Source organism: Acomys minous (genome assembly GCF_964271855.1).
Source record: "Acomys minous genome assembly, chromosome: 1".
Taxonomy (NCBI): domain Eukaryota; kingdom Metazoa; phylum Chordata; class Mammalia; order Rodentia; family Muridae; genus Acomys; species Acomys minous.
In genome coordinates this window covers 64,421,157-64,435,589 of record NC_140483.1, presented here as the reverse complement: position 1 = coordinate 64,435,589, position 14,433 = coordinate 64,421,157, and positions in this window count along the sequence as shown.

The following is a 14,433-nucleotide window of genomic DNA, read 5'->3' as shown; positions in this document are numbered from 1 at the left end:
GTGGGATAGAAAGTTGTAAGAAGGGAGTGAGTCCAAAGTCACCGCTTAACTCACTTCTCTTGAGCAGTGATTGCTGGAAAGAGAGAGAGAGAGAGAGAGAGAGAGAGAGAGAGAGAGAGAGAGAGAGAGGGAGAGAGAGAAAGAGAGAGGTGAGGTTTAAGCAGGGTCGGCTATGGCAGCATAGAAAAAAGCAGGGACAGGAACTCAAATGGAACTCATATGAAAAGCCACAATGCACAATGTAACTTCAAAAAAATAGTTCAGAGGGATAATGGAACATGCGCGGAATGAAATACAAAGGGTGATATTGAGATGAGGGGAAAGGACAGGGTAGAGAGTGGTGTCTAAAGCTAAAGATGTATTAACGGCCTTATGGAAACACACTAGTTAAAAACTAATTTGACAATACATCATTAAAAAGAACAATTTGATCAAAATTATCCTTGTGAATGTGTACTGTGGCTCCCAGAAAAGTTGGGATACTAAATGGAAAGTGTTGTACAAAGCATGGGAGACCTCCCCGGAAGCTGTTGAACAAATAGGCCCCAGAAGTCTGCAAAACAACACAGGCTATTGTCCTCCATCTTGGCTTTGCTCCATAACTACACTCCAAGACTCCATTGTTAAAGACAAGACACTCACTGGCTGCAAGACATAGAGAAATCCATCACAAAATGGAGCAACACCATTCTCCCTTCGTGGCTAAGCCGTCACAGTGCTGGAAGGTGCTGTGCAGGCTCTGAGGAGAAGAACCATCAATGGTCTTACCTAGGGCAGGGCATAGCATGTGGTAATACAGACCTGCCAGGAAAGATGTGCCCGTGGTGCAAGAATGGCATGACTGATGGGGGGGGGGGGCGCCTAACTACTTTGTAGTTAGATACAAAGCCTGTTCTACAAGAGGGAATTCCATGCCTTGTTCTGTAATTCTGGTCAAAATCCCATGGCCAGGGGAGATCATAGGACCCAGGGTAAAAATCTGCTATTGTTATTTGTCTTCTCACTGTTTAGAAGTATACTCACAGGCCTTAGCTGTTCTTAGCTTTGATCAAAGAAGCTTCTTTTTGCTGTGGGAAGCAGCCAATGCACAGCCTGTCCCTGTGCTAAGAGTAAGAACCATGTGCTCATCCCCAAACAGACATCATATTAGCCACTCCTCCTAGCAAGGATTAGGGACCATGGAGGGAGAGGAGGCAGAACACCTATAGGGGAGGTGTACGGGGAATGCGTTCTGCTGGACAGGGCATTGCAATCAGATTCCCAGCAGCTGTTCTTACCTGCACAAAAGTCAAGCCAGCCCAAACCCCAGCAGCATGGGAATAGATCTCCAGGCTCCGCCTCTTACTTAGGAGCTATTGTCAGAGGGTAACTTCCAGGGAGGGAGAATCATTCTTTTTTTGAAGTCATAGGTACCAGATGTGTTGTAGATAGCTGCACACCTATGCACGTGTGAGCAGCACCAACAGAAAAGATACAATATTGGGAGGTGAGTATTCTCTGAGGCTGTTGGGAGGAACAGGAGCAGGACATGGTGCTGGAGATGATTATATTTCACTGTATACTTGTTTGAAATTCTCAAAACTAAAAACACTTTAATGTTTTCATCAGCAACCAGTTTTTCCATTCTGCACCCGAGGACATTCCTGGTTGGCACGGTGGCTTCTGATTTAATAAAGGACACAAGACTTTAATCAAAGATTTTGTGCTTCCATTTGCAAAAATATGATTGTTTAAAAGAAACTTTAGAATCTTACAGGGCACACAGGAGCCTTTAGCTCATCCTTTGTGAATCAACTGCTATGTTCGTCCACTCTTAGAAGAAGTGTCCATCTTCCCACAGTGCTGAAGGGATCAATACACTCAGGCTGCAGTGCAGTTGCTCTGAGACTTTTACAATTCTGTCCAGTGTACCAAGTGTGTGTGTGTGTGTGTGTGTGTGTGTGTGTGTGTGTGTGTGTGTGTGTGTCTGTGCATGTGTGGTGTGTGCAGGTGCACAAACAAGTGCAGGTGTGTGTGTTTAATGTCAGGCCCCAGGACAATCTTAACTGTCATTCCTTAGAAACTGTTCACTTTGGCTTTTTTGGGAGGGAGGGGAGGGGTCCGTTTTTGTTTTTGTTTTGTTTTGTTTTTGTTTTTTTTGTTTTAGAGACAGAGTTTCTCTGTGTAGCCTTGGCTGTCCGGGACTCGCTTTGTAGACCAGGCTGGCCTCAAACCCACAGAGATCCACTTGTTTCTGCTTCATGGGTGCTGGGACTAAAGGCATACACCACCACACTCCGGCTTACACTTCGTTTTTTGAGAGAGACTCTCTGATTTGTCTTGGAGCTCACTGCCCTAGCTGTGCTGGCTAGTAAGTCACAGGGATTCTGATGCCTCTGTCTCTGCACATGGTATGTTGCACCAGTGTTTCAGACACACACCACCACATCCGACATTTTACAAGGCTTCTGGGGATCTGACTCAGGTCCTCACTCTTGCAAATCATTTTACTGACATATTTATCATGCTAGGAGACTGGTTTCCTTTTTCTACTGAGTTGTCGTTTTCTGTCCCCAGACCTTACTGGCTATAAGCATGGAGAACCATCCTCATATAGTCCAGTGACATTCAGATACTGACCCAAACAAGTGATGCCTGGCAGCATGTGCAAGAACCAGCCCAGCTAGTGTAGTGTACTTTATTTCCTGGTGTGTGAAGTCTCCTGTGTACTTTCTTATGAGAAATGGCTTTACTTCCAAACTGTCTCCCACTTCTCTATGGGAATAGAGCACTGTCTGCTGGGTGTGCTCATGCCACTGCCCTCTAGAACTCTAAACAGCTGAGATTAGTAAAGGAGGTGATGGGGCCTATCAGCTTTCTGTCTTGGTGGGGAGATGAGCTCCAGAGGCTCCGTCTCTCTCCAAGTAACTACAGACAGTTAAAGGTTACTAGAGGAGAGGGTTCAGGAGGCCCCGACCCTCCCCACAAATATACAGACTGTTAGTGGTTGCTACACAGAAAAAAAAATTTTCTTTTAGTGTTTTAGTTGACCATAAAGTGGCCATGCTTTTGTAGGTAACCACATGTAAACTCATTGCTTATCCAAGATGCTTTTGGCAGGAGTTATTTCCTTGATTGTGTCCTTGGAGCCTCATCTGGGGTGAGAGGAAGTTTTGTTCACATGTCCTCAGAAAAAGCTCACACAACACCTGGTCATGCTTCGGAATGCCTTAGAATAAATGTGATTCAACGCAATACCCACAAACTGCTGTATATTAAAAGTTCTTTGAAAAAGGCCAACATAGACTTTGAGGAACCTTCCCATCTCCCATTCCCCACACTCAAACTAAAAAAAAAAAGAAAAAAAATGCTGAACTCTCTTGCTTTTGAAGCTGTCGCTATCTAATGCACACACCTGAAGTTGGACCATCTACACAACCCACATGGACACGTTTTAGCTTTTCTAGGAGAAGAAGGCTCTTAGGGCCGAGGCTGTTGACATGGAAACGATCAGACTTCTCACGTGAAGGATAAGTATAGCATGCTAGCATGTAAACCAGGGTCATTTTGTCATGAATAGTCACACCAGCTTACATACCGGTGATCTCCTGGCAGATATGACAGGCAAACAAGTTAGAACAGACTCCACTTCCAACTATGCAGAAACAAAACGTTCTGAATATTTACAGGACATCCAGAGAGATGGTGATCCCCCAGCCGTGTACTTCAATCACTGAGGTGCCGAGTAGTTGATATGGCTCTTTGCAAGCTGTGTGAATCTACTAAAAACATGAGGAAGAATCATGTCATCCCTGCAAAATCTGCCTTTGAAAATTATTCCTCCCGTCTAGGGTTCAAACCCAAGTAGAACTATTTTTGGAACTGCAGGGAAGAGGACACACTCAGTTCTGTCTTGATTTAATGAGCTGAGGTGGGTGGGTAGGAGGGGCTTTGCTTTTCTGAGGAATAGGGGAGGGGGAACAGAAAGGAAGGGTGGGACTGGGAGGGGCCAGATGTAAAGTGAATAAAATAAAGAAGTTAATAAAAAATGTTTTACAAAAAAAAAAAAAAAGAAAATTATTCCTCCCTTTCTTAGACTAAAATTGTACCTCAAACTGAACAGTGAGTGAAATTATCTCACCGTCTCCCTTGCTACACAAGCAAGGAGGTGACCGTTGAATTTTATCATTGCTTGTAACAGGGCTTACAGAGCCCAGTTAATAAACCAAGGACCTAAATAAAATCCTGTGGTGTGGTAAATTAGCTTCCATCTCAGCATGAGTGCAGGATCCTGGCTCTGCCCTGAGGGCACCCTTCTCAGACAGAATGGCTTTCAGTTTGAGTTCTTCAAAGCCTGCCTCCTACACTTATATTTTGTGTGTGGAATCCCTGCCATGCTGTCCTACCGAAGCTAGGCTTTTGGTGTTTCTTCCTTCTTCTCTTATTCCATCTTCACGCATTCCTAAAGCTCACCCCTTTGTAGGTCAGTCATTCCAAGAGCTCTCACAGCATACCATGCTGTAGACTCTCTGCAGCCAGGAAGTTTCAGGCTCGGGAACAGGGTTTCAATGCCCCCTGCAGATTCCCTCTCTGTCTATGAGGGTACCCTTGGTCCCCTCATGTCATTGAAGCAAATAAGATAAAGAAATAATTCTAAAGTTTCTTTACCCCTCCAAATCTCTCCATTCTATCTCCCCCTTTATCCTGTTACACAGATTGATAAAGTGTGGAGGAAGAGGGAATTCCTGTGATGGTTTGCCAGCTTTTATTAAGTCCTTTCTCCTTGATCTTCATCTTTACGGTCCTGCTAGACTTCTGAAATAAATAGAAAAACATGACATTAAAATTTCCATTATATGTTCAAAGATGGCAAGAATTCTATTTGAAGTAATGCATGTGAGTGAATGCCTGTGGATGCCAGAACTCTGGAATTTGAAGCTTGTTTAACTTACATAGTGAGAATCTGTCATAAACAAACAAACCAACAAATAAAGACACACACACAATGAAAATGAGAATTATGTCTAGGCTTCAAAGTTTGTCTTTGGCCAAGGATGGAGCACAAATGGTAAAGTCCCTCCCTGCCCAGCATTCAGCAGACCCTTGGTTTGATCCCCAGCAGCGCAGCGCATAGAGAGGACTTGGTGGTACACATCTGCAACCTCATAAGATGAAGGCAGAAGGGTCAGAAGTTCTAGATCATCCTAAGCTACAAAGAACATTTGAGGACAGCTGGCACAATGGACTTTATCTCAAAAAAAAAAAAAAAAAAAAAAAAAAAAAAAAAAAAAAAAGAAAAGAAAAGAAAAGAAAAAGAAAAACAAAACAAAACAAAGAGAAATTATTTTTAATTGGGTTTTAAACTTTATAACTTTAATATTAGAAATTACAATAATTAATTCCTTTAATATTTGGAGATAATTAATTATCCTTTCTGTCAAAAATCATCTTTTAATAACACCAAAAAGAATTCAGGTGGGCTTCGTTCTCTCTAGAATTTCCTGCCTCCATCCCCTACCCACCAAAGCAGTATAGTCAGTGTTCTGGCTCCATAGGTTTTGACACATTTTGAGGTTTGCGGCCATTTCATTGTTGATTTGTGTTGCCACCTGTCCTTCTTTCATTTCTGTTGTTATCATATAATACCTTGGTAAAAGCAAATTAATGGAAAAGGGTGTGTTCTAGCTCATAAGTCCAGGCTATAATAAACCATTGTGAAGACTTCACATCAACAGGAGTTTCAACAGCCAGTCACGTCATCCATAGTAAAAAGCAAAGAGAAATGCTTCTGCTGCTTTTATTCAGACCACGGTTCAGCCCACAAAATGGCACTAACCACATTTGGAGTGGGTCTTCCCACCTCAATTAACCCAATTAAGGAAGCCCCACATAAGCATGCCCACGGGCCAACCTTTAGAAAAGTCCTCTTTATGACTGACTCCCCAGGAGTGTTGAGTTGACACTAAAACCAAGCAGCACACTATCAACCCATTGGCTCTACAAAAAGGTGACACAAAGTTCAGCAAAGTCCTCCCAGGTCAGGAACGTGAGCTGCAATCCCTTCCTCTCTGGTCTATCCTGAGGTCTTAGCTGGCCTTGTGGGAGACCAATGCAGAAATTTGCATCGAACAATTCCTTGACTCTAGGCAAAGTTTTAATCCAGCAAGCTAAATATGCCTTCTACAATTCCCCCTCTAGAGAAAGAATCAGTTACCCAGATATTTCATACTTTCAGGTGCTCAACTGCTTCAACTTCCCAGAACATATCTCATTAAGACACTGATGTTTAAAGTCTATGTTTACTATCTAGCTCTTTAGAGAGCTACAGGTGAGGGCCAAGTGTTGGAGCCAGATACAGGATCTTGATCCACAAGCTGTGGGTCACTGAAAGAGCTGGACATTAGAAGATCTCCCATGATTTCTTCTAAGCCAGAAGTGATTATAAATAAATTAATCAACTAATGTTTCAATAGTGTTCCAGGAACTATGATAGTTTGAGAGATTCTGGGCTGGAAGGCTTCTGGTATTGATGCCATGGGCGTGTAAGCAAGTAGATGCCGTTATCTACTGAATCGCTACCTTCTTGCTGTGTCCTAGCTGTGAAGATGGGGTTCTAGTATTTCTCCCATGGTGCTGCTTTCCAGGCCTGAGAGCTAGCCATTGAGTTTAGTGTCTGGAGCAGAATCAGAAATCCCCAGGCAGTTAAACATGGAGAGATCCACTGGCTCCCTCAAAGTAGTTGCTCCTCATAAGTTCCGGAGCTTTTTCTGCTTACTTGTTAACTGTAGCTTCTTCTCTCATTCAAGGATGGTTTGACTTTCTGATACTGTCAACCTAAGTTACAGCAAGATGTATAGATTAAACGTGTCAATGTACAGGTGTACAGGTGTCTATCAAGACAAACTAAGCATCTAGAATCTATTATGTGGTAGAAAAAAAACTGGCCCTGTTCACCAGGGATGGTCCCCATTCGTTACCTCATTAAAAATGCAAAAATGAATGTCAGTGGAAGAATGGGTACATGCGCTGGCATGATCAAAGATAAATGATTGTGGGTGAGAAATCTCTGTGAGATTCAGCCTTTCTAACTACCAGATAGCAGCCAACTAATAGAGAGTTAATTCCTTCCCCTCATTCATCACTCACTATGTGACCTAATAATACAAGAAGGAGAGAGATATAAAGACTTCCTCAGAGGGTACCAAATATTGAGAGGCATCTGAACATAGGCACAAAGTGAAGATTGGGGGACACAGGGGTATGTAAAGTACTCCTGGGACACACAGCTGACAGTCAGGACTACTGCAGGCCTTCCTGCAATGTGTCCCTGTGGTTTCATCCCGCCCCATCCAAACCATCACTGAGCTCTTACGGTCTGCTCATCAGTGGCAACTCCAGTGGACTACTGAGAGTACAAACCATGAGCTCTGTTCTTTGATAGTTTATAATTTAGTTCAGAAGACAAGACTTACAGGATCAGCAGTACCTTAAAAATATTTATTGGATTTTCATCATGTGCCAAGAATGATAGAATGTGGAGGGATTACATGGTGTACCCCAGAGCCACCGAAGTTAGTGAATTACAACATTAATACTGCCAGCAGATAGCATGCCTGGAGCAATAGAGGGAGAATGCTTTGAGGGTGAAAGAAGAAAAATGAAAGTACTGGTCACTATCAAATTAGCTTTAACTCAGTCTTGAATTCACAGTCAGGCTTTGTGGGCTACCATGAATCCACAACTTTTCACTCTTCTAGAGACATACATTTAAGGCTTTTATGTTTGTGTATGTGTATAGAATTCTACACACATGTGAGCCCACCTACATACACCCACAGATGCCAAAGAAATAAGGTAATGTCCCGCTCCACCACTCTGTATTTCCCCCTCCTTAAGACAGGATCTCTCCATGATCTTGGAGCTAGGCTATCAACCAGCAATCCTCCCATCCCTGCCGGTCACAGCATTGGGGTGACAGTTACGTATGAGGCCTCCTCTGGGTGTCTTATCACATGAGTTCTGGAATCTGGACTCACGCACTCACTCCTGCACAGCATGCTCTCCTACGTTCCGAGTGGTCTCTTTATCCTCTTTTGATGTTCTTATTCAGCTATATTAATTATAGATAATAACGGCTTTCGTTATAACATTCTCACTCGTGTGCATAATGTATTTGGGTCATATCACTCCCATGCGCCCCCTTTCTCTTTCTAACTATCCTTCTATTTTAATATCATTTTGAGTGTGACCCACTGAGTTTAATTAGAGTTACTTACAGGAGCACGGATGAGAGATTATCTATAAGACAGATATGGTATCTTATCAGTAACTACAATTCTTAAGTAAACCTCTGTCCCTCCCCAGCAATTATTTAATACCTATAAATCCTCAGGAAGAGGTGGGGCCTCATGAGCCCCTCCCACTCCATGACCAAATGTTCCCAGGCCTGATCTTGTGCAGGTGATGACAGCTGCCATGAGTTCAAGAGTTCAGTGGCCATGCTACTCTAAGAACCCTTGTAGCCTTTTATCTCACTGAGCTTAACATCTGTCCTCTGATTCTTCTGGATGGTATGAGTCATGCGATGATTATAATTCATCCAAGTTATGTGTTGGTCCTAGTTATGCTTACTATTGCTATGATGAAATACCATGACCAAAAGCAAGATGGGAGGAAAAGGTATATTTGGCTTACACTTCCACATCATAGTCCACCATTGAAGGAAGTCAGGAAAGAAACTCAAGCATGGCTGCAACCAGGAGGGAGGAGCTGATGCAGAGGCCATGAAGGTCTGCTGATTACTGGATTTCTCCACATGGTTTGCTGAGTTTGATTTCTTATACTACCCAGCAACACCAGCCCAGGGGTAGCATACCCAACAAGGAACTGGGGACTTCCACATTAGTCACTAATTAAGAAAACACCCCACATGCTTATTTACAGCCCAATCTTACAGAGGTATTTTATCAGCCAAGGTTCCCTCTTCTCACATGAATGCAACTTGTATCAAGTTGATGTAAAACCAGCCAGCACAGTATTCTATTTGTGATATATGAACCACTAATTATTAGGCTATATATGTGCAAACATAATCATTATGCTTGGGTCTCAGCAGGTGCTCACTACTTTCCATTTGACTGATTCCTGTGATGTGTAGAATCACAGGAACTGATTTGTCGGAAGCCTATTTTAAAGACAAGCACCACTGAGAATTCACAACTGCAGATTTGAAATAACTATTGACTATGACTCCAGATAATGGAGCTGACATAAGTGCATGGATCTTGAAGTAATGCCTTTAATTTTTCTAAACAGAATATATTTTTATAGCAGTGTAATAGAACAAAGTACATTATGCCTAACCACTAGAATTCCAAGAACCTGTCAGACTGGAAGAGAAATCTTCCAACAGGGCATAGGCCTAAGAAATGTTTTCCAATGTAATTGACATTATCTACTTTTGACTTTGGATTCTTGGAAATACCATTTTCTTACATGTCTGGTAAAAGAGTTCAGAATACAAAATCATGTTCCTTTCTTTCCCAAGGCATCATTCTGCCATGATAGTTTAATAGTGTGTGTGTGTGTGTGTGTGTGTGTGTGTGTGTGTGTGTGTGTGTCAGAGAGAGAGACAGAGAGACAGACAGAGAGAGAGAGAGAGAGAGAGAGAGAGAGAGAGAGAGAGACAGAGAGACAGAGAGACAGAGAGAGACAGAGAGAGACAGAGACAGAGACAGAGACAGAGACAGAGACAGAGACAGAGACAGACAGACAGACAGACAGACAAACAGAGACAGAGACAGAGAGACAGAGACAGAGAGAACTGTGTTTATATGGGTACATGAATGGAAGTGTGCAAGTATATGAGTGTAGCCATGCTGATGAGATTCAGAGGACACCCTTGGGCATTTGTCTCCACTGTACACCTCCTGTGAAATAGAATCTTCTTGTTCTTTACTGCTGCATAAGCTACACTAGACAATACTTGAGTTTTTGAAGATTCTCCTATCTCTGGGGCCTCTTATCTCAGCATGGGAGTTTTGAGATGAAGGATGTTTGTACATGATCTATATCTTTTATGTAACTTCTGAGAACTTGAACTTGGGTACTCATGCTTTCACAACAAGCAATTGACTACTGGGCCTTCTCTTCAGATATTCTTCCCCATTTTTGGCCTTTTCCTTGAATTCTCTACATCCAGGAAAAGGCATCATGGCAGGGAAGAGAGAAAGGGGTCAACAATTAGGGTGCAGGATTATAAATGAATAAGCCAGAGAACTAGTAACCTCTCTTGGCTTCAACTCCTAGACAAATGACAACAAGGGAGACAGCATGGTCCATTGGGATTATTTTGAAGACAGGGTTAAGGAGGGTGCTGTCTCATGTATCTAGAAATGAGTTTTACACTCCTATAATAGAAATAAGTAAATAACCTGCTAAGGTCAAGGATGCTGAGTTTTTGGAAAGGAAAGAATAGTCAGCCTGGTTTTACAGACATTCCCAAGTACAAAATAGCTCAGATAAGTGTCCAAGAGCTTTTCTTAAAAGAAAAAAGGAAACATTTCACAAACAAAACCTGTCAGCCTCACATGATGACCCAAGGGCTACAAAGATGGCTGGATGAGTAAAGCACTTGATATAAAAGCTGAAAGGCCTGAATTCAACCCTCAAGTGCATGTGTAAATACTGGCAAGTGTGGTAACCTGTTTGCTATTTCATCGCCCAGAAGGCAGAGACTATTGCCAGAACAAACCAGTTGACTAAACTACCTGATAGAAAAGTTCTGGGTTCAAATGAGGAAAACTAATTTAATATATACTGGAGAGTCATTGAAGAAGACTCCTGATGCCAACCTCTGTCCCACACATGCACACACACAAACACATACACACACACACACACACACACACACACACACACACACACACGCTCTCATACAAATACAAACACAACACAAACTTATACACAAAAACACAAACAATGGTCTGAGAAAGTGTATCAAAAGCACTGGTTCCACTCCATGAGAGCCATGGAGGAGAACAGAGGAAGAGAAAGTGATCGCCAACGTGTTTCCCATAGAGGCAACAAACAGATGTTCGTAAATATGCAAGGACTTAGAAAATATAATTCCTAAAAAACCATTCTGATACTAAAACCCAGTCAAGTGAGAAATAATAAAAACAAGGAATTCACAAGAAGAGGCATTGGAAGATGACGGGTTGTGGCCCTGAATTCAATTAAACAGGAATAAAGTTGCAAACCTGTGAAAATTATGGTTAGTGTTACAAACTCAGAAACTGTAAGGAAAATTATAGAAAAAAATGAAATAGAAGAAACGAAAATGTTGAAGGCAGTAACATTGACTTCTCCTGCTTTAATAGTAGAGAGGAAATTTATGTAGCATCAACAATTTTACATGATGTCTGAGAGAGTGCAATCATTGAAAATCCCCAGGGGTGGGGGGGGTCTGCTCAACCTACTGTACCAACCAAGGGCAATACAAGCAGTAAACAATTAGCCCCTACTCAGATCTAGGCAACGGACAGGACATTCTCCACAGTTCTGTGGACAGTGGGGACTGACTTGGACATGAACTTTGGTGCCCCATATTTGACCACTTCCCCTTGGTGGAGAGGCCTGGTAGCACTCAGAAAAAGGATAATCAGGCTACCAGGATGAGACTTGATAGGCTGTGATCTTAAGGTGGGGGAAAAGGTCCCCTCCTGTCACAGACCTAGGAGAGGGGAAAAGGGTGAAAAAGGAAGGGAGGGAGGAACTGGACGATAAAAGTGAAGGGATAACAATTGAGATGTAATCTGAATAAATTAACAAGTTAAATTAAAAATAAAAGAAAATCTCCACTTCAGTTCATATCATTTATTTGAACAGAGTTGTATATTAGCTGATGTACAGAAGTGACTGCTAAGAATTCTAGCAACCATGAATTCCAGGGCAACTCAATATGCACATTGAAACCTTGAAAAAAAGGAAAGAAAGAAGGCAAAGGGGAGGATGGGAGGGATGGATGAAAGAAGGTAGCAGAAAAGAGAAGGAGAAAGAAGAAAGAAAGAGAAAAAAGAAAGAAGCTCTTACTATGTCTAAAATAAGTAATTCCTTTGTATTTGAAATTAGTGACTTAAATTCACATACTCTTTTCTAATAGGTATTTTTAAAATATATTTTATTTATTTATTTGCTTGCTTGTTTGCTTATTGTACTGCATGAGTTCCTATGTACACATATGCAAATACCTTCTAGTCTAAGATTCCTTTCAGGGCAAGTGAAAAAGAACATCACCAAAACCTCATATATGAGTGAACTTAGTGAAGGAAAAAATTATGCATGGAGTAAAATCATTTATTGTTTCTTTTTCAGCCCATGGATGATCCTGAGCTCTGATTGTCCCATAGAGTAGAGCCTAAAGTCACATGTAAGAATTATGATTTACACCTATATTCCTATCACTGTGCTCCTTAATTCTATGCCCACACACATGGTCATAACATGTACAAGGAGATACCTCAGTCAACAAAATATTCACTGAACAGACATGAAGAGTTGAGGTGCATCCCTGCAGAGAGAGAGAGAGAGAGAGAGAGAGAGAGAGAGAGAGAGAGAGAGAGGAGACAAGCAGAGAGAGAGAGAGAGAGGAGACAAGCAGAGAGAGAGAGAGAGAGTAGAGACAAACAGAGAGACAGAGAGAGAGAGAGAGGAGAGAGAGAGAGAGAGAGAGAGAGAGAGAGAGAGAGAGAGAGAGAGAGAGAGAGAGAGAGAGCGCTCCAAGGTGCAATAGTGTGCACTGTGCACTTGTAACCTCAGGGAAAAAGATAGACTGACACAACTAAATCCCTGAGGCTCACTGGTCAGCCAGTTTTTCTAGTCTTTATTTCTTGGTAAGTTCTAGGCCACTGTCAGACACTGTGTCAATGACCAAGGTGGGCAGTACCTGAAGTTGAACTCTAACTTTTATACATATGTACACATGCACCCACTTGAACACACACAGACACACACACACACACACACACACACACACACATATATATATAGTCATATATAGACTCTTCCTTCTGAGACATTTTCTGTCCAGTAGGAAAGAAACTATTTCCCACATAATAGTATGAAACTTTAATTCTTAAAGGAGCAGTGTTTGAAAGCTACAAGGCATTAAGAAAATAATTAATCTTCCTTTTTGGGGATTTAGAAAAATAATTACATATAACTCTTTGGGAAGTGAGTGTTTATGTAAATGAACAGTGCACACACATTCCTTGATTTTACAAACTGCTACATTTTGACCTGAAGTCATAAAAGGACTGCCATGCATGTCACCTCCTACCATTTGGTTTAAGTCACCTCATGTTCAAATATATTTTATTCCAAAGATCTCTCCAATGTGTCCAAAGGGCCTCCTTCAAATAACAAATATCTCCGTTCAGCCTGTACCTCAAGGGGTAGGTTGTAGAACTACTTAGATGTGGAGATGTGTGACCAAGAAGCCCCATGGAAGTTAGGGTGACTGAAACACCGAGAGTAGGGAAAGAATGATTTAAATACAGAAACTTGGAGGCTCAGAAGACAGAGGTCATAGAGAAATTCCAGCCTGAAGATGGGGAAGGAGTGATGTGTCAAGGCATGTGTATTATTTGATGAAGTCCTCTGATGCTTCAAGTATATCATGGGAACTAGTCCCAAGTTAGCAAGGAGAGAACAGAAAAATGAAATTTTTGTCATAAAAACAACAAAAATCCCCAAATGTTTAAACGTTGCCTCTCTCTCTCTCTCTCATTCTTTCCTGTATATATATAGGTCAAAGAACAACCTTGGCTGCCATCTCTCCAGCAGCATACACCTTGTTCTTTGAGATGAGTTCTCTTACTGGCCAGAGACTTGGCAAGTAGGCTAGGCTGGCTGACCCATGATTGGAAGTGTAACATGCATGATGATTCCTGTATGTATTCACATGGACTCTGTAGATTGACCTCAGGTCATGTTTGTGAGGCAATCACTTTGAAGGTTGAACCATCCCCCAGCTCCAAACATAAATGATTCTGATACTGAATTTTGATCAATAGCTTGACTAAAGCAAAAAAAAATGTGTGGGAAAGTTAGTGAAGCAAACTTCTAGGTGAGCATAGGGTGGCAAGTCCAGAGATGACTGAACTATGAAGGCTTTGTCCTAATCTGTGGTTGAACTCATTGGTGGATTCATTTCAAGGATTCAGGAATGAGATAAAAGAGACCTAAAAGCTGTGGTCAAGCTGGGGGAAGCAGCTCACGGGAGCTGGGCTATGGGTGCTATCTTCTCTCCAGGACATACATTTCCTGTTTCATATAGACCATGAGTAAAAAGCTTTGCTATAAGGCCCCACCTCCATAACATTCTCTCCAAACTGTCCACAGACTAAATTCTATGGAAAAACAAGCAAACAGAAGCATGGGTCAAATGAATCT